Below are 18,530 nucleotides of genomic sequence, written 5' to 3'. Positions count from 1 at the left end.
AGAGGTAGAACCAGGCAAGACTCAAACCTCAGGTTTCTCAATTGTTTGGATCTGCAGCTAAATGCAACATTTTCTGAGATTCAGGAAGAAATTGTAACAGTTTTCTCCTTGTGATGTTTCCCATATTCCAGATCTCGCTGCAGTACACAAATAGAGGCATATGGAGCATCCAAACTCACCTTCATCCATCTTCATTTGCCCTGGCTGTAATGGACAGTGGCCACACAACTGTCCTTTGGAAATCAGGAATGCGAGACCGTAACTGCTGCTCCATCTATTTGAAACAGTTGCACATAATTGTACAAGGTTTGGACACGTTACTCCTAATCCTGTGTGCAGCTGCCTGCGCTGGGCTCTGGCACGCCAAGGTCTGAGCGTGGAGTGTGTCGGGCATTGCTGCCGACGGAGCCAGACGGCTCCACGGGGAGGGACAGATGGACCAACCCTGGGGCTGCCCTCCCCAGGGATGCTCCGTGCCCGGGGAGGGAGGAGCAGGGGGATTGTCCCTTTTCATGGAACCAAGGTGCAGTTGGGTGAAGGGTGATGTGAGGGATGAGACTGGGTCAGCTCCTTGTCTCAGCGCTAAATGGGACATCACTCTTCCCTTCCAGCGGCTCTGCCGCTGTCCCTTGTGGGTTTTATCTCATGTCTGAACTCAATACAGACATTTTCACTGACGGTTTTGTGATAGCCTGGAGAAAAGGAGGCTCAGGGCAGACCTCATTGCTCTCTACAACTACCTGAAAGGAGGTTGTAGCCAGGTGGGGGTCGCTTTCTTCTCTCAAGTAATAAGTGACAGGACCAGAGAAAATAGCCTCAAGTTGTGCCAAGGGAGGTTTAGGTTGGATATTAGGGAAAATTTCTTCACAAAAGGGGTGGTCAGGTGCTGGAACAGACTGGCTGGGGAAGGGGTGGAGTCCCAATCCTTGTAAGGGTTCAGAAGGGTGTGGATGTGGCACTAGAGGGCATGGGTTAGTGGTGAACCTGCGGGTGGTGCTGGGTTAATTCAGTGACCTCAGAAGGCTTTTCCAACTTTAGTGATTTTGTGCTGCACAAAGTAGACCCATGGCTGGCATAAATCAACAGAGCACCCAAAACTTAGTTGGAGCACGCAGAGGTGGTGCTGGTGGAGGATCTGACTCCTGTTATTTTCATTACTGAGTTGAAGCTGTTTCTGCAGCTCGTTGAATGGAGACAGCCCCTCCTTCCCCATAATGAGGTGAAAGCTGGAGCAGTTTTCTAGCCACGCACCTGCAAGGGGAAAACAAATGGGGAGGATGAGCAAGCCATGGGTGGGTGTTACTGCCTGTTAAATACATAATGTCTTTTGTCACTTAAGTAACCTTGAAACAGCATTCCTTGTGCTAGAACCGCTGCACCGGCACCGCCGTGGGCAGGGACGAGATCAGGACATGGTTAAGCACCCACCTGCCACCATTCATCATCCAGTTAACCCCACAGCTCAACTTCCCTTCAAAACCACACGTTTTCCTCTTTTTCACTCTCTCTCCACACCTGCCTGCCGCCTCCAGCCCTCAGCATCCCTGGTTCCTGTGCTTGCAGGGAGATGCTGGAGAGCGCCTGGGGTTTGCTCCTGCTCATCCACCAGGGATGTGCGTGTGGAAAGGGAGATCAGATGGAGGAGTGCAAGGAGCAGAAAGGTTTTAGTGCTGATGAACTCCCAGGGAGTGCAGCACAGCAGAGGCAGAAACGAGGCTGTGAACTGCAGATGGGCAAGGGATGGCAGGAAGTGCAAGAGGGGGCAGTGGCGGGGGTGTGGGCACTCTTGTGTGCATTAGGAATATGTCAAATGTGTGTGCACTGAGGCTCCGGCAGGTCTAAGGGGGGATGAGAGTAATGCCCAGGTGAGGAGGGTCTGATAAGTGTATCATAAGGAGTAGGGGTGTTGGTGTGTAAATAGGAGGGGATGGGGTTGTCCCTCCACATGTGTGCAGCCAGCACGGTGCAGCGAGGGCAGGGGATCAGGCACCTGCCCTCCCCACCATGGGCAGCACATGGTGCAACTGGAGCAAATTTGCCTCAGAATCACAGAATATTCTGAGTTGTAAGGGATCCACAAGGATCAGAGTCTAACTCTTAAGTAAATACCCCACAGAGGGATCAAACCCACAACCTTGGCATTATCAGCACTGTGCTCTAACTCACATTGCCTTGCAGTGAAAATTGCTGCTCACAGATCTGTGTTGGGGCAAACATCGTGTTTATAACATGAAAATGAATGTGGGGTTTGATAATTACTTTTCTTCTTTTTCTTTTCTGTCGGATTTCTGACTCTGCAATTCCCAGTGCAGGAATGCTGATGGGCAGATGAAAGGTTGGCTGCTGGGAGTTCTCCAGCTCAGCTTCACAGACCTAATGCATGTCAGCTGCTGTGCCCTGTCTCCGAAACCCTTCCTCTGTCTTGTCTTGCTGGATGCTCTCTCTGGTTGCTGCCCTACCTCTCAAGATAATAACAAAGCCTCTGAAAAGGTGGAATTTCCCTTTTCTCTTGAATGGAGATCAAGGGGAGAGTTATGTCCCAACGTGCAGGATAATAAGCAGTGTAAGTTTACTCTCTGTCTGTACGCAGTGTGTGGAAGTTGGTTGTTATCTGTGTTTTCTAGAGGAAATGAGCCAGTTTTTTCAGGAGAGGAGTGTTTGGGGTGATGCTTCTGCAAGAGCTGCTGGATCAGGGTCACAGCTTTTGATTTGGACTCCAGCAGAAAATGTTCCATTTGGTACAATACAAAAATTCATTGTTCCAAAGTTATTTTTTTTTCATTTTCCCAATTTGAAATCCTTTTAAACTGGGAGAAGAAAATAGTTATGAGTTTCAGTACTGACTCATTTCAAAATCTAAGGCTTTTTTTTTGATCTAACATTTTGGCTGATTAAATAGGAAACCCTTTTGTCTTACACATTACGAAACATCAAGGTCTCTTTTAGATCCACTGGTGTTTTTATTAGTCTCTGAAATTCTTGTGGAATAGATAAAACATCTCCCACCCAGCTCTGCTGTGTCAGTTAATGTGTGAGCAATCACAGTATGACATATTCACCGAGGAGTGTATACAAATTGAATCTCTACGTGTGGTTGTCAGGAAACAAAACATGCTCAATATCTGATGATGTTTCAAAGACAATTTTGATTTTTTTAGCAAAGCTTTTGTGGAAAATGTAGCAGCAAGGACATAAAAATTACTCCTGCAATTTGGAAACAGGTAAACAAGAGGTATTAAAAATTGATTAAAATACTATGTGGTCATCCCTAGGGATGATTTCTCACATGTAAACACATCTTTGGTGAAGGGAGGAATGAGACCAGATCCCAATCCCCGGGGGTCTCAAATCCCATTGAAGTAATTTGCAACTAGATCAGGCTGAGTCTTCAAATTTGATGTAGGCACCAGCTGAGGCTGCAGAGCTCAGCAGCAGTTCAAGCATCTTTTATCTCCTGGGTGGTCCCTAAGTCAGAGCCCTCATCTCCGCTTTCCCCCTCCTTTCTCAAACTAGGCATTAGCTGATGCCATTGTTTAATCCCGCCAAGGATCTGCTCCATTTTCCATGCTCCAAGGTAATTTTGGCGAGGCTACTCTGTTCTTGCATGCCAGGTCGAAAGCAGTCTCTCAGGCAGGTCTCCTTCCATGGGGCAGTTGTAATCCTGCGAGATTTGTGTGTAATATATCTCCTTGCCTATCTGGTTTTTATTCTGGGTGAGGCTAATGGTGTAAAATCCTAGCCCTTCCTCTGTGTGGAAGCAGCTAACAAACAGCTCCTCTGATAATTCCTTCCAGATGGGCCCAAGCCGGCGTTTCCCCGGCGCAGAGCTCTGCAAATGGAACAGGCCCTTTCCCAGCTCTCCAGTGCACAGTGTGGTGGGGAGACGTCCCACCACTGGTATTTCAGAGAGCAGAGAAGCTCCTGGGCTCATCAGAGCACAGCAACACCACTGCTGTGAAGGCACGTCCACATGGGAAACACCATCCCACAGCAAAGTGATCCTGGGCACATTCAGAGGGACTTTTTGGGCTTTGGGTGATGCTCATTTCTCTACCCACTTGGTAGATCCCTGTGTGCAGTATGGGTGGGGAGGGGCACCAGCCTGTGAGGAAAACAAAACGGGGAGCAGATAGGGAAAAGTTGGCTGCTTTTCTTTTCCTCCCCTGGCACAGTGGACTCTCTCTCCGTCATCTCTCTGCAGCCCAACTGTGCCGGGGCGGGGGCTGGTGCTCCCTGGGCCGGTGCTGTGGGACCGTCCCCGTGCGTTGGCTTTGCCAGCCCTGGGTCTTTCCAGGTCGTGAGAAAAGCAGGTCAAGCATGTGAGCATGTGGCTGCCTTTCAGGCACACACTGGAGAACTGTTCTATCCAGAGAGATTTCCCTTTATCATAGGGAGTTACTGGAGTGGCCAGAGCTGCAAAGCAAGGATTTAAAAGCATCTCTGAGTGTTGGAATTGAGGTGAAGTCCTCCTGCTTTAGGGCACAAGCTCAACTCTAAAGGAGGGGACAAGATGGAAATTTTCCTTTGAGAAGATTATGTTAAAACTTTCAAAAAGGTGTTTGATTTGATAGGAGAGGATTTGCATCTTTGCCTGCAACAGCTGATACCATGGGCTGTCGGGAACAGACTGTCCAAGGGAGGTCTCAAATACTTGCTGCACACAAAAGCCGTGTGTCGGGAGCAGAGGGGTTGCAAGTATTTCTTTTGTCAGGGATACAAAACTTAGCAGGCTTCATTTTGAGGATGCCTTTTATGAGATGGAGGGACCCCCACTGCATCCCACTGCTGCATCTCTCTGTTCCCTATCCCAACACACTCCCAAAGCAGCCTGGCTCTGTCCATTTGCCAGAGGGGGTCAGAGTGAGGAAAAGTCCTGGTGCTGCATTGCAATGGTGCAAAATGCCCAGCCAGCAGGGAGTGCAGGACAGCAACCTCATGGACAGCATGGGAGACTGGCCCTGCTCCAAGTCTGTCTCTTCCTTCATCCCTGTGTACTAGGAGGACATAAGATGGCACAATCTCAAGGCACTTTTCAAAGGCACGTCAGTAATTCTCATTATCCCCCTTTGCAAGGACCACGGGCCAGCATTCTGCAGTGCTTGGCTCCTTTTCAGGCCAGAATTTCTGTCTTACATTGATGCTTTCTTTCAGCTGAAGGAAGAAGGCGGTTGAGTTTTGCTTGGATTGTCCCTGGCAGAAAAAGAAAGCACCCACGCGCTCCATGTGCTTTGCAGGCTGATCCAAAGCCTGGTGGATCCATTCCCTTTGACTTCAGCACCGTTTGTGTTTCGGCCGACAGTACAAAGTGGTATCGCTGCTGCACGAGTGGCTTGTGCTGCTGCCAGCAGTGACCTCATGGTTCTGAGAGTTTCTGTGATTTATCTCATCTGCTTCCATCTCCAGAAGATGGTTGACAAGCTGTACCTGCTACCTGGAGATGGGAGGAGAGGCAAACGCAAACACAACCCCACCAGGGTCCTCCTGTGCTGCTGAAATTCCTCCTGCCCAAGGATGGAGAGAAATGCAGACTTACCCACACAAATTCTTTCCCTTTAAAGCATGCAGCTGTTCTCAGGCAACCTGAAAACTTATTCTTTTGCCCCACCAATTCAACTGTTGCAATGCTTCCTCCCTTCTCCAAACCTGAGCTGTAACTCGGATGGTTTTGCTCCAGCAAATAACAAAATGAAGAAGCTGATTTGCAACCAGGATGTTGCTTCTTCCAATGATGCTCCAAATAAGGTGATGGTGTTTGATAATGTAGGAAAGACTTTTCTGAAGGGCAGTGGGGAGGACGGCAGCTGCGTTGGTGTTCTTGGCTTTGCCAGCTCAGTTCTCTGCAGGTTTGTCGTTGCGGTTTCCCCCAGCAATTCTCCAGGCACGTTGAATTCCTCCAGGCTGGATCTTTCTGCTTGAAGTGATGGGATTTTGGCAGAGTTTTCTCTTGGAGCTGGAGCAGGCGCGCTGGAGTTGGCAGATAGGACCACATGTGCCACCCATGCTGCAATTTCCATGGAGTGGTAGCGATATTCATCAGAACAGGGTTGGGCCTTGAGATGTTTTTCTGCTCATGGCAGCAGGCATATCTCGCCAGGCTGCCTCTTGCCTTGAGCCAGCGTGTGGATTTGTTAGCTTTCAGCAAAGTTATTCTTGGTCGATGCTGCTCTGAGGTGATGAAAAATAGGCCCTTCTGGGTATAAAAATGTTTTCATTTTAGAGTGTTTGGAAAGCAGCGCCAAGGATGACAAAAGCAAACACCCACCCCAAGCAAAGGAACGCTCCCAGGAGCATCTCCAGAGTGTTTGAGATCTGGGTGGTGCTCAGAGGAGTGTGCTGGCATGAAACCATGGGGGAACATGGGCTGGGGGAGCTCTGGGTACCAGCAGCCCTAAGCACAACTGCTGGGTTGGGGTGCAGCCGTGTAGAGCTACACTGAGCCTGAACCGGGGCTGTTTGGTAACCAGGGATCACAGAACTGTACAAAGCTTTGGGATGGGAGGAACCTCAAAGATCACCTTGTTCCAGCCCCTGCCATGGGCAGGGACACCTTCCATGAGACCAGGTCACTCCAAACCTCATCCAGCCTGGCCGTGAACGCTCCCAGGGATGTGCAGTTGTTGGACCAAGAGATGTGATGAGTGTGATGTGTCTCTGTCTCTAGGGTTTAAAAAGACAAGGCTCCTATAACACACTTTGTTGTGCTGTCCCATGCCTGTAAACACCTCCTCAGTCTCCCCCTGCCTCAGTTTACCCTTTTCTTCTACAAATTAGATAAACCCACCCCAATAAAGCCCTCCTATTGACTTCACCACGGTGTTTTGAGACTTAATTAGCAGTCTGCAGAATGCACTGAGATCATGGGATGAAAGCAGCTATAGATATGCAAAGCAGCATCATTATGCAAAGATAAAATTTAGAACCTTTGTAAAATAAGTGTTGAAATGAATGTATTGCAGTGTGTGCCTGGCTCTGCTCAGCTCTGGGCCCTCCTGTTCGTTCACCTGATAATCCCAAGGGAAACAGGACCAAAATGAGATTTATGGGAGAAGTGTGAAAATGCACAGGCAAGGTCTTAAAATCAGATTAATGAAAAAAGAGAAGCTCTGAAAGAAAAGAAAGAACTTTTCCTTCTTATCTCTTGGAGGTCTCTAAACTCCCGTGTACACACTACAAGCTGCAAACTAAGGGAGAGCCAGAATCAGGTTTCAGATTACTCATGCTTTATTTATTTCCTTTATTATTTTGCATAGGGAAAAAAAGTGGGGGGGATAAGGAATGGATTTTGGGTATAATTTAAAAAGAAAAATGTCTGAGAAGGGACACACTCCATCAACTAATTAAACATGTAACAGAGGTGCAATATTCCCAATTAACTACAAAGTTGTGCTTCCACTTCTAATTGCTGACAGTTTCTTTTGGTGACTGTGTGCAGATTAATTGTCTTCAATGGGGAGCTGGTTGGCTTGATAATGTAATGTTTGAAGTGGAGGTAGTAATTGCTTTGATTACATTTGTGGTTTATTTTCTAAATGGCAGCTGGAGGTTGGGCCTGAGGTTTGCAGTAGCAGCTAAAAAATTGAGAGATGAGGGGAAAAAAGTAAAAGTTTCTTTTAGGAGTCTAAACCTGGTAGAGCAAAACTTGGGGTTTGGACTAGATGACCTTGTAAGATCCCTTCCAAACCAAACTGTTCTATGATATTACTACCCATGAGCTGCTTTGTTCAGCAAGGGAATGTGCAGAGCAAAGGAGTGGAGCTGGGGAAGGGGCTGGAGCACCAGGAGCAGCTGAGGGAGCTGGGAAAGGGGCTCAGCCTGGAGCAAAGGAGGCTCAGGGGGGACCTTTTGCTCTCCACAACTCCCTGACAGGAGGGGGCAGCCGGGGGGGGGTCAGGCTCTGCTCCCAGGTTACCAGCAACAGGACAAGGGGATACAGCCTCAGGTCACAACAGGGGAGGTTTACATTGGATATTGGGAATATTTTTTTCACCCAACAGGCTGTCCAGGGTTTCCCAGGGCAGGCCCCCATTCCTGGAGGGATTTAAAAGTCATGTGGATGTGGCATTTGGGGACATGGATTAGTGGTGGCCTGGCAGTGCTGGGAAACGGTTGGACTTGATGATCTTAGAGGGCTTTTCCAGCCTAAAGCGTTCTTTGACAAGCTGGGGAGGGCAGCCAGGGTGCAGGCAGAGGTGCAGGCAGAGGTGCAGGCAGAGGTGCAGGCAGAGGTGCAGGCAGAGGTGTCTCCGGCACTGTCTCTTCCCTGCCTGAGGGATGGGGTGGTTCGGTAGCCACAGATGTTCCCCCCATCCTCCTCCCCAGTGTCCTGCAGCCTCCTGGCAGCCAGCAAGGAGGGAGGAGCCGGCTCCTTCCCAGGCATCCCACCTGTCACTTGGGTCACTCTTTTGATTTTTTCTCACTGGCGTGGGAAAGACCACAGGCAGGAGCCAAGCTTGGAATTCAAACCCCAGCTCCTACCCCGCTTTTGGCAGCTGAGAGGTCTCCTCACTGGAGCTGAGGGATTCCCAGGCTTTTATCCTCTGCTGGCTGTCAGCTCTCTGGTATGAGATGAAGTCACCTCCTTCCCTCCTCCTTCCCAGTCCTGCCACTTACAGCAGCCCACCAAAGCCTCCCTCTCCCAGGCTCTGGCTGGCTGGGGAGCATTCTCTGCCTTTCTTCCCTGCTGCTCTCCGGCCCCTTATCTCTGCGTTCTCTCCTCTTTTCCAGCTCTGGAGCCATTAGCAGAGCTGAGCCAGGTCCAGGAAGAGCATGTGTAGGAATTGGATAAGGAAGAGCATCCACTGGCCTGTGAGAAAACTTGGCCAGTGCCTGTGCCAAGTCTGTCTTCCATTAGAGTGATGCCAGCATGTGCCAGGCAGAATGGGCGGCAGGACAACACCTGGGCCCCAATCCCTCAGGCCACACAGCCTCAGCCTCACTCCCTGCATGCTTCCTCTTCTCTCTCCTGCCCCCTCTTTGCCCTGGGCGACTTCACTTCCCCTTGGCCATCCCAAGAGCTGGGCTGAAGGGCAGTGTGTGCAGAGGGCGGGGGCCCAACCAAGGCACGGCGCTTTTTCCTCGAGAGTGAGACTATCCTCTCATCACAATTAAACTGGGAGGCAGGAATCGATTTCCTATGGGCAGAGGTTTGACAGAACCTCTCTATTTGCAATACTCTGAGCACTGCCCACTCCAGTGAGCAGCAGTGACCGAGGCAGCGGCTCTGCCTGACAGACCATGGGAGCACGGGGATGCTGGGGACAGGGAACACGTCCCCTTGCTGGGGCAAACCAGGGGTTAACAGCCATGCTGGCGAGGGGGGAGCTTTATCCTGAGGTCTTTGAAGCTGGGGAGCAATGGGCAACTGTGCCAGCAGTCAGCAAGGCCAGATGATGCCCGTGGTCATTCCTCAGCTGCCAGCAGCCCGCAGTGAGGGGGTTGTTGTTGGAACAGCTCTGGGCCCTCTGGGACACGTTTGTAACAGCTCGTACCTCCCAGCGAGAGAGAGCTGCTTTTTGCCGCCTGTTAGATAATTGATGCAAGTGGGGAAACTGAGGCATAAGCTTTGCATTAAGTGTTTGCCAAATAGAACCTTCTCTGGTGAATTTTTTCCCCTGATTTTTCCTTTTTCCTACCTTGTATTCCTGTCTTGAGCAGTAGGAGCATGTCAGGATGTTTTTTCCCATGTGCCTTGACACAACCTTCGTGTCCTTCTTCCAGGTTTGCTGTGTCTTGATGGACTCATCAACCCTTTCAGAGGGGGACTGTGACCTGCATGGGACACCCCAATCACAGCACACGCTGATATGAGGGAAAGTGTTTTATGAAGTGAACACTAATAAAATCCTCTTTCAGCAATGCATCATCATGAATGTTTTCTTGTCACTGTTAGGGAAGATGATTAGATTCTCTAGTTGGTGGTAGTGCTCCTGTATCCCTCTTCCTGGGAAGCTGAGTTTCCGTGGTTACAAGGTCCAGGGCTCTGAGCAGTAGAAAAATTAGGATCATTAAAAAAGAAAAAAAAAAGCCTGATCAAAATGATCTGAAATATCTCATTGTGCAAATCGGGCACTCCCAGTTTTAAGGTCTTCAAAGAAATCTATCAGTGAGGTGTTATCCCAGAGCCCCTCTGAGCAAGGCAGCGGTGACAGGAAATTTCATCCAGCGCTGACACTGTGATGGTGTTACCACCTCAGGGCAGGGTTTCTGATCAAGTGGGAGGCTCAATATCTTTCTTTCTTCTTTTTATTTTTTTTTACTTTTAAAATTTTTAAAAATTTATCTCTTTTTTTATTTCATTGAAAGTTGGACTCGATGGTCTCGGAGGTCTTTTCCAGCCTTAATGATCCTATGATCTACTTCTTAAGGGGAAACTCTTCATGGCACATGAGAACAAGGGAAATCTCCCACTCTTAAAGAGTTGGGAGGGTTCTGTGGGGGATTTTGGGGACAGGCAAGTGGAATCTAAAGAGGAACTTCATACAAGGACATGGAGTGATGAGATAAGGGGAAATGGCTTCATACTGGCAGAGGGCAGGGTTAGATGGGGTATTGGGAAGAAATTCTTCCCTGTAAGGTGGGGGAGGACCTGACACAGGGTGCCCAGAGAAGCTGTGGCTGCCCCATCCCTGGAATTGTCCAGGGCCATGTCAGATGGAGCTTGGAGCACCCTGGGATACTGGAAGGTGTCCCTGCCCATGGCAGGGGTTTGGAACTGCATGAGCTTTAAGACCAACCCAAACCATTCTGTGATTCCATCAGGGCCAGGTTTAGACCCTACAGCTCTGCTAAAGCCCAGACTTGGAGGAAGAGCTGCCTGGGTGTGGGGAGAACCTGCAGACCCTTCACTTCCAGAGCTCGGCCCCTCCTCAAGCAGCCCTTGAAGGAGATGCTGCTGCTCCTGCCAGGGCCAGCTCGGGGATGTGGGAAGGGCAGAGCTGCTCCCCAGGGCTGGACCTGGCAGAGAGAAAAGAGCTTTAGTTCAGCAGGCAGGAGGCAGGCACTGTCTGTCCTGTGCCCCTCGGCCTGCCAAGGGCTGGGATTGGGGTACCAGGGCCAGCCCTGTGCCCTCTCTGAGTCAGGGTGACATCCCAAGACAAGAGCTCGGCAGCTCCTCAGCCATTGCCATGGTTTCCTGGAGCATCCTCTCACCGCTGCTCTGGGAGCTGGAGAAAAGGGATCTTCTCACTACAGGAGCCCTGCTCGGTGTTTTTCTTCTCTTCTGTTAGGAAGAAAAAAAAGAGGCTTTTTTGTTATTATTTTCTGTGACATCTGCAGTCGTGAATTGGGCCTATAAAACACTGTGTAGGAGACTGTTCCTCCTTCACTTGATCTCCTTTCATTCCCAAGAACATTTTTCTCATCAAAGCTTGCAGATTTCAGACACGCCATAAGATATTTTTAATCATCTTCTGTCACGAAGTTTCCAAGTTAAAGGAGCCTGTGCCATGCAGAGAAAAGTCTATTTATTCTCCCTTGTTTAAAATACTCTGGCAGTCATTTTAATTACAATGCCTTTTCCCTACCCCTCCTGGGATGTGCAAATGTATTTACACAATTTACAGTAGAAGTGGTTTCCTTCCCCCGTCCCCTCATGCCTTCCCTGTCACCTCCCTCTTTCCCCCATGTGTGTAACGTGCGCAGTTCCAAATATCACAACTTGGCAAATAAATATTACAAGATTCAATAAGAGGGAGCTGCATTTGCAAGTCTGAGGCTAATTTAATAAATGATGGCAGTAGCTTTAAAACATGTCTCCTATTTAAAGAGCACAACACCGATCTTTGGAAGGAGCTGTGAAGTGGGCTAAATTTTTTAAAGGCTTTAAATGAATCCTTTTCATCTAAAGCTTGGAAAATTAAAAGTCTCCCAAGCTCGTTTTTGTGCAGCTTCGTCAGAGCAGGCATAAAGCAAACCTGAGCCTGGCACTGAGCACTCTGTCACAGGCTCTGGGCTCAGCGTGGGACACCGAGTGACGTCCTCAGACTGAGCCTTTTCAGGGAAAAAAGGAAGTAAAACTTGGGTGGAAGAAGATGTAAATACCCTTTATATTTATAGGAGAAAGGAGTTGAAGGATGCCTTGCTGCTGATGCGGAGCCCTGAGTGCGTGCATGGGCTGGGCTGGAGGTGCTGCAGTGCTGGTTGTGCTGTGGTTTGGTCCCACTTTGTACAGGTGGCTGGGACCAGCTGTTGAGAAAAACGGGGTAGGGTGTGGTAGAACCCAATGCAGAGGTCAGGGCTTGGCCAGATCTCCCCATCTCTTTACCATTTCTAAATCCTGCGTATCACCGCCCTCGCTGCCTTTATCTTTTGTGCCTGCCTGCTCTCACACAGCTCTTCCAGGATGGAGCATCCCCGGCCACCTTTTCTCCCTCTCCCCCTCCACGCAGAAACACAGCTTGAGGAGATTATACCAGAGCCTTCTGGCCTTGAACTGTATTAAAACTGTGCAAGTAGGAGATGGTTTTGGCAGGCTGGATTGGGTTGGATTACATCTCTTCAGATCTTTTGCTTGCAAGATATTTCAAAGAGCCCCTTTAACCAGAGCTCGCTTCCTTCAGAATCCTGAATTGGTCCAGTTAGGATCTTGGCTGGATTTGATCAGAGGTACCTAGATCTCAGCAGCAGAGAATTAATATAAATATGTAACTGACTTGGTATGTTTACATCTCATACGTGGTCCTCCAAAGTTTCCGTGGTGTGATGTCCTCACTCAGGAGCCCGATGTCCACAGAGGTGCCAAAGCCCACACTGGGCCCCTGGGATGGGTCTGTCCAAGCAGGAGAGAGCAAAGCAATTCCCAGTGTCAGGGAGGACACTGTGGACTTTAAAACTCCAGCCAGAAGCCAAGCACCCATTGGGGTGATTCTCTGAAAAGCCTCGTGGGCTTCGACAACTCTCCATCACTCCAACGTGCCCAAAGGAGCACTGACTGCTGCCATGGCACCCTCTCTTTCTCCTGGGAGGTCAAGTTATCCCCCTTTCCTCTCTTAATGCCATCAGAGACCTTAAACACCTCCCTTCGAGCTTGATTTTCAAACTAGTCCGTTTGCTCAGCAGGGTGTAATGAACTCAAAGCTCTGGTTTGAGCAGCTGGAGCCTGGAGCGGGTAGTGGGGTAAGAAAGGACAGAAAAGATACAAAAATCCTTCTTCTGCAGGCTCTTATCCACAGTGACAGCTACAAAAAAGCACTTTATGGCTCCAGTCACATCACATGTCAGCATGATGTGCACCATGGGGAGACCCACCACAGGATGGCTTGGAAATGGCACATGCTCTTAAAATTTTCAGGGTGATAAGCAAAAAGGGAATGTGAAAAAGATTCAGAAAAGACCCAAAAGGCTGATGTCTTTCCCTTGGAGAGAGAGAGCATCAGAGAAACAAGAACGGCCTGTTCTGGACGTGGTCAGGACACTGAGCAGCTCATGCAGCTCCATCCTGAGGCAGCTGTGCTCCCCCTCAGCCATTGCCACAAGCCAGACTTCACTTCTGGAGGGAAATACCCACAATTATTGTATTTTCCCCCTTCTGCAAGTTCACACCTTGGGAAACCTTTCAACACACCAGGTGAGAGGTGGGAGGAAGGTCTCCAACAAAGCCAAGTTGCTTTGCTCTGGTGCACCTGAGCTGTTGATGCTGACTGACAATATCTGGCCACAACTTCACTGGACCAAGAGAAGTTTGGAGGCTCTGGCTGAGCTGGTGTTTGTTGAGAAGCTGAAGAAACCCCCCTGAGGTGGCTGCTGACCAGAGGTAAGGAATGAGCAGTTTCTTTGCTTGAGTTTGAAAATTAGAATGACACCACTGGGAAAGAAAATAATAGCTGAGAGAGAGCTTGTAAGGAAAAGCAAATCAAAGTACACCAAGGATCTGTCAGTAAAGAAGCTCTTTCATGCCATATTTTAAAATGTATTTCTTCTTTTGAATTATGCTTTGTATTTTTCATTATATAAAATGAGGAATAGGAGCCCCAGCAGCACATGGTCTGGTTGGATGTCTAAGATATTAACTGAATATTTTCCTGCCCTAAGGGTCAGGCAGGAACCGAGACTTCAGCTGTTACCTCCCGTGTTTCCCAGGTATTTGAATAAAATTAATGTTACTCAGAAGAATTGTAACAGCTTGTACCAAAATCAGGTTCTTGAAAGGGCTGTGCTGATTTTGGGGGTATTGTTGGTGTGATAAGCCTTGTAGTGAGAGCAAGGAGGGTGCAAGCTGCTTGTTAATCATGAGTTTTGCAGCCTGGTTTAGGTAAGGGCTGCTCTGAGGGGGAGTTTATGGAAGAACATTGGGGTGTGTGCTTCTGCACTCTACAAATGGGAAAGAAAGGGGTATTTAGCGTGTAAAGGTGTCATGAATGGTTGTTCCCCTCTTTGTGGCTGGTCGGGACCTTTCCACCAAGGGGGAAACTTTATCAGATGTGGGGTTTTGCTGCAGCCAAGTTGCATGTCTTCATAAATCCTAGAAGAATTTGGGTTGGAAGGGACATCCAGAAACCATGCCTGCAATGAGCAGGGACAATGCCTGCTGGTTACTGTGAATCCCCAGCGAGGAGGGGGATTTGGTGGAGATGTTTTGGTTTTGATGGTGCTCTCTTTTGTGTTTTGGTGGCTCTTTTTTTCACCTCATGACCAGGAGGCAGGGAGAGCCCTCAGTGAAAAGCTGAGCCCAAAATGGATCTTTTAACACAATCCTGTGTCACACAAGCTTTTAAAAAGCTTTGGTGTGTAGAAGGAAACGAATGCAATGGTGAGAAGTTCTGGGAACCAGCTTTGCTCCCTTGAGCTGTTCTGACAGTTACGGGCCAGAGGCAGATGCCACATTTGTGCTGTTCTTGGATCAAATTTCCAAGAAGGCTCTTTCCCATGGTGTCACTTTCTGCACCCTCCCCGGAAAAGTCAGATTCCACTTTCTGCCCAGCAAAGCCCACTAATAAAACAACCCTGGTTTTGCTGCTGAGGTTTGGTGCAGCCAGCGCCAAATGTGCCTGGGGAGCTCAGCTCCCCCCTCTGCTCCTGCTGGGTCTCCCCTGTGCCACCAGGGCAGAAATCAGAGCAGCCCCATCTCCATCCCTGGATTTTCGCTTGATCCTGGTGAGGCAAAGCCTGTATTGCAGACCCCGTCGGCAGGAAACCTGCTGCTTAGATAAACATTTCCCTTCTAAGTCAAAGAGATGAGACTGAAACAGTTTTGCTCACAGTTTGTGCCATGCCCTCACAGAGCCCTGCGGGTGAGAGGTGTGGGGTGGCATTTGCTGGGCTCCCACAGGACATGGTTGTGGAGCAGGGAAGGTTGTGATGGTGGGTCCCACAGAAAGGTTGGGAATCTGCTTCCAAGCCCTGCTCCTGCTCTGCAAGAGAGCTGACAGGGAAGAGAGTCCCTTGGGTGACAACATCCAGCTGCGGCTGGAGGAGGATGCTTTACAGAAAGATTGGAAGAAACATTCCTCCCCACATGGAGCCCCCGCCGTTATCACATCCCGCTCCAGTCTGGCAGCTCCTGTTTGCTGTACCTGCTGCTCTGTTTTTTGCATCTCTAATCTGATTTAGATAATAACCCCAGTGGATGCAAAGAGCCGGCTGAGCCTCGTGCAGAGATTCTCCTGCTCCAGATCCGCTCCCTGAGAGTGAGCAGTAGTTGGAGCTTGGCTGCTAGTGGAAAGAGCCAGATCCTCCTCTCCTGCATGTAGGAGAGGTCAGCTCCAAGCCTCTTCAAGGTGTTTATTCAATGCTCTGCGTAGTGAAAGAGAGTTCAGAGCTGGCTGGAGGCTGTGATAGCAACAGACTGTTAATGATCCGTGGGCGCATTCAGTAAATACATTTTGTGTGGGCAAAGGTACCCACCGCCCACTGCTGCTCCAAAGGCTGGTGACATCATCCTAATCCTGGTTGCTCCAGGGTATATCTGGGGTTGAACAAGTTGTTTTGTCCCTCCAGTCAAAAGTTTTGTCAGGACAGATTTGGGGATCTTGCCTACCTGTGGGATTTCTCCCCAGGGTGTCAGACTCTCTGTACAACTCAGTGGGACTCACCTCCACGGACCATCTGCTTTCTAGGCTAGCTGTGTTGCATTTGGTGCTACATGCTTCCCTGATGGGAAAATCTTGGCCAGAAATAGAACAGCCTTTCCCCAGGCTCCCTGTGCTCAGTGCTGCCTCATCGATACAGAGAGTGTCGATCCCTGTGTGTCGGGAGAATCCCTGTAGAAATTCAGGGGTTTTCCCCTCTGCTCTCTCACTCCTTGTTGTGAAGCCCATCATACTGGGTTTGTGGGATACCAGCACTCATGAGACCTGCCAAACCTGTTGCACATGTGAGCAGTAGAGTTCTGATCCCGAGTTCTGGGAGGAGAGCTGTGTGGGATGAGGCTGCGGTACACCAGCTGCCAAAGCTGTTGTGGCACTGTTGAGGCCCCCAGCCGTGCCATGGGAAAGAGATGGAGCTGGAGAAGCCCAGTGGGAGCAGGGCAGCAACCCCTGCCCATCAGGAGCAAAACCAAGAGCGTGTTTGGCCCAGGGGACCTGTGTGTGGAGCAGAGATTAAAAGCCCAATCAGTATCTTTTCATCTGCTCCTCGATAACTGCTGTGACGCTGTGACCTGACCAGTCGTGCTGCATCTCCTCCCAGGCCTCTCTCCTCCACCTCTTCCCAAAGCCTTGCGTGGGCTGTTGATATATTTTTATTGATCTCTTTTATGTAAAGCTCATCCCTGCTGTTCACTCCTGAGTAATATCCAAGGCTCTTTGTTCCCCGGCACAATAGTGTGTCCCTGGACAGCCCCGGGGACACCGGGAGATGCTTTAAAAGGTTAATGTCTCTGTTAGATTACAAATCACTCCAAAACATCTGCTGTCACTCACAGGAGGTGGGAAATAATCACCTGGATCCTGTGACTATTAACTGGGCCTGAACAAGATGCACTTCCAGCACTGGGAAGATGCTGTGTGCTCCCGGGCCAGGGGGGTGGGAGTGGCCTTGTTAGGGTTTCATACGGTCATGTATTTTTTGTGTTTGTTGTGTTCTTGGTTGAGTTGACTCCTAATTTGTCTGTCTTCGGGGGACAGCAGACAGCTGCTTTAATGAGGTAACAGTAGGCTTTGAAATAACTGGCATCTGCTCTTTGTGTGAGCAGGGGATCTCCTGCCACAGCTCTGCCTCCCAAAAACACCCTTGCAGGGGAGGTGTGTGCTCAGGGTCTGCTCCCTGGGCATGTCTCATCACTCATGGCTTTGCTGCCTGGATGGGATGAGTTTCCTTTGGCAGCTCAGGAAGCCCAAAGCGCCCCCAGATTTGTACAAATCCCGCAGCCCCACTGAACCCCATGGATTTTCTTGTGAGACCAGTCTGGCACTGCCAAGGTGGCCGCTCAGTGCTCAACCCTCCCAATCCACCAGATGATCTTTGAAACACTTTCCTGGCGAACACCAGCATCCTCTGCCCTGGGAACGGATACAGGGAGTAAACTGGAGGTGACCTCTGTGTGTGACTTGGCTGCGTTCACTCGTAGGTGAAAGCAAATCGGTGTCAGAGCTAATGGAGCCAGGTCCAGCACTGCAAGAGATGTCTGAATCCTGACAAGAGGCTTCCCGCTGGGACCGGGACCCCGTGTCCCTGCCGAGCCTCAGAGCAAACTGCCAGCCCAGCTCCCTCCCCCTCTTTTATTTATTGGGTGTGGGAGGTGGTGGATTTTTCTTTTTTTTCCCGGATGCACCCAGCGCAGCGGTCTCTGCATGACACCAGATTAATTAATGTTGGGCAGGCGGAATGCAATTAACTACCCTGGAGCCTGGCCAAGGCAGGGGCAGCATTCCCTGCTCCTGTGAGAAACAACCCAGGAGCTTTCCTGGGCAGGACCTTGCTCTTGCTGCACGGCTCTGGGGCAAGAGGCTTTGACAGGGGCATGTCCTTCTGGAAGTGCCTCCTCCAGGCCCCTTTGCTGCCCTGCACCTGCAGCTGGATCCCATTCTGTGTGTGATCCCACCGCTGCCTCCTCCCTCCTCCAGCCCGGGGAGGTGGCAGGCAGAGGGAGGCAGCATCTGCAGGAGGTTGCAGCACAGTTGGCAAAGTCCCGGGCAAAAGTAATCAAGCCATGGTAGCGTTTCAAGGACCAACTGGCTGGATTTTATTTATTGCTGCCCCTCACTGAGAAAATGGACTCAGGAGGAGATTCCTGGGCTGCTGCTGCTGCATGAGACGGGCAGCTCCTGTTAAATAGAGCATCGCCTGACAGAGCTGTGATTGAGCTGGGGCTGTTTAAAGGGGTTTAGAGGCCGCCAATGCAGAGCATCTGCAGGCAAATGGGCAGCTTTGGCAGGTCAGCTACTTTGCAAGTCAACTAAAAAAAATTTTAAAAAAGCTTGTGCAGAAACACACAGAAGTTGAGGAGGTGGCTGCAACAGGGAACTGGTGGATTTGGGGTTCAGCTGAACCCCACTGCCTACCCTGCTCTGTGCTGGGCCATCACCTCCTCTTACTTTACCCTTTCTGCTTTCCTTGCTGTCCCTCTGCACCTCTGGATGTGTAACAGCTTTGCA

The sequence above is a fragment of the Aphelocoma coerulescens genome, chromosome 28 (genome assembly GCF_041296385.1).
Source record: "Aphelocoma coerulescens isolate FSJ_1873_10779 chromosome 28, UR_Acoe_1.0, whole genome shotgun sequence".
NCBI lineage: Eukaryota > Metazoa > Chordata > Aves > Passeriformes > Corvidae > Aphelocoma > Aphelocoma coerulescens.
The sequence above is the reverse complement of the archived record's forward strand: the minus strand, read 5'-3'. Positions refer to the sequence as shown.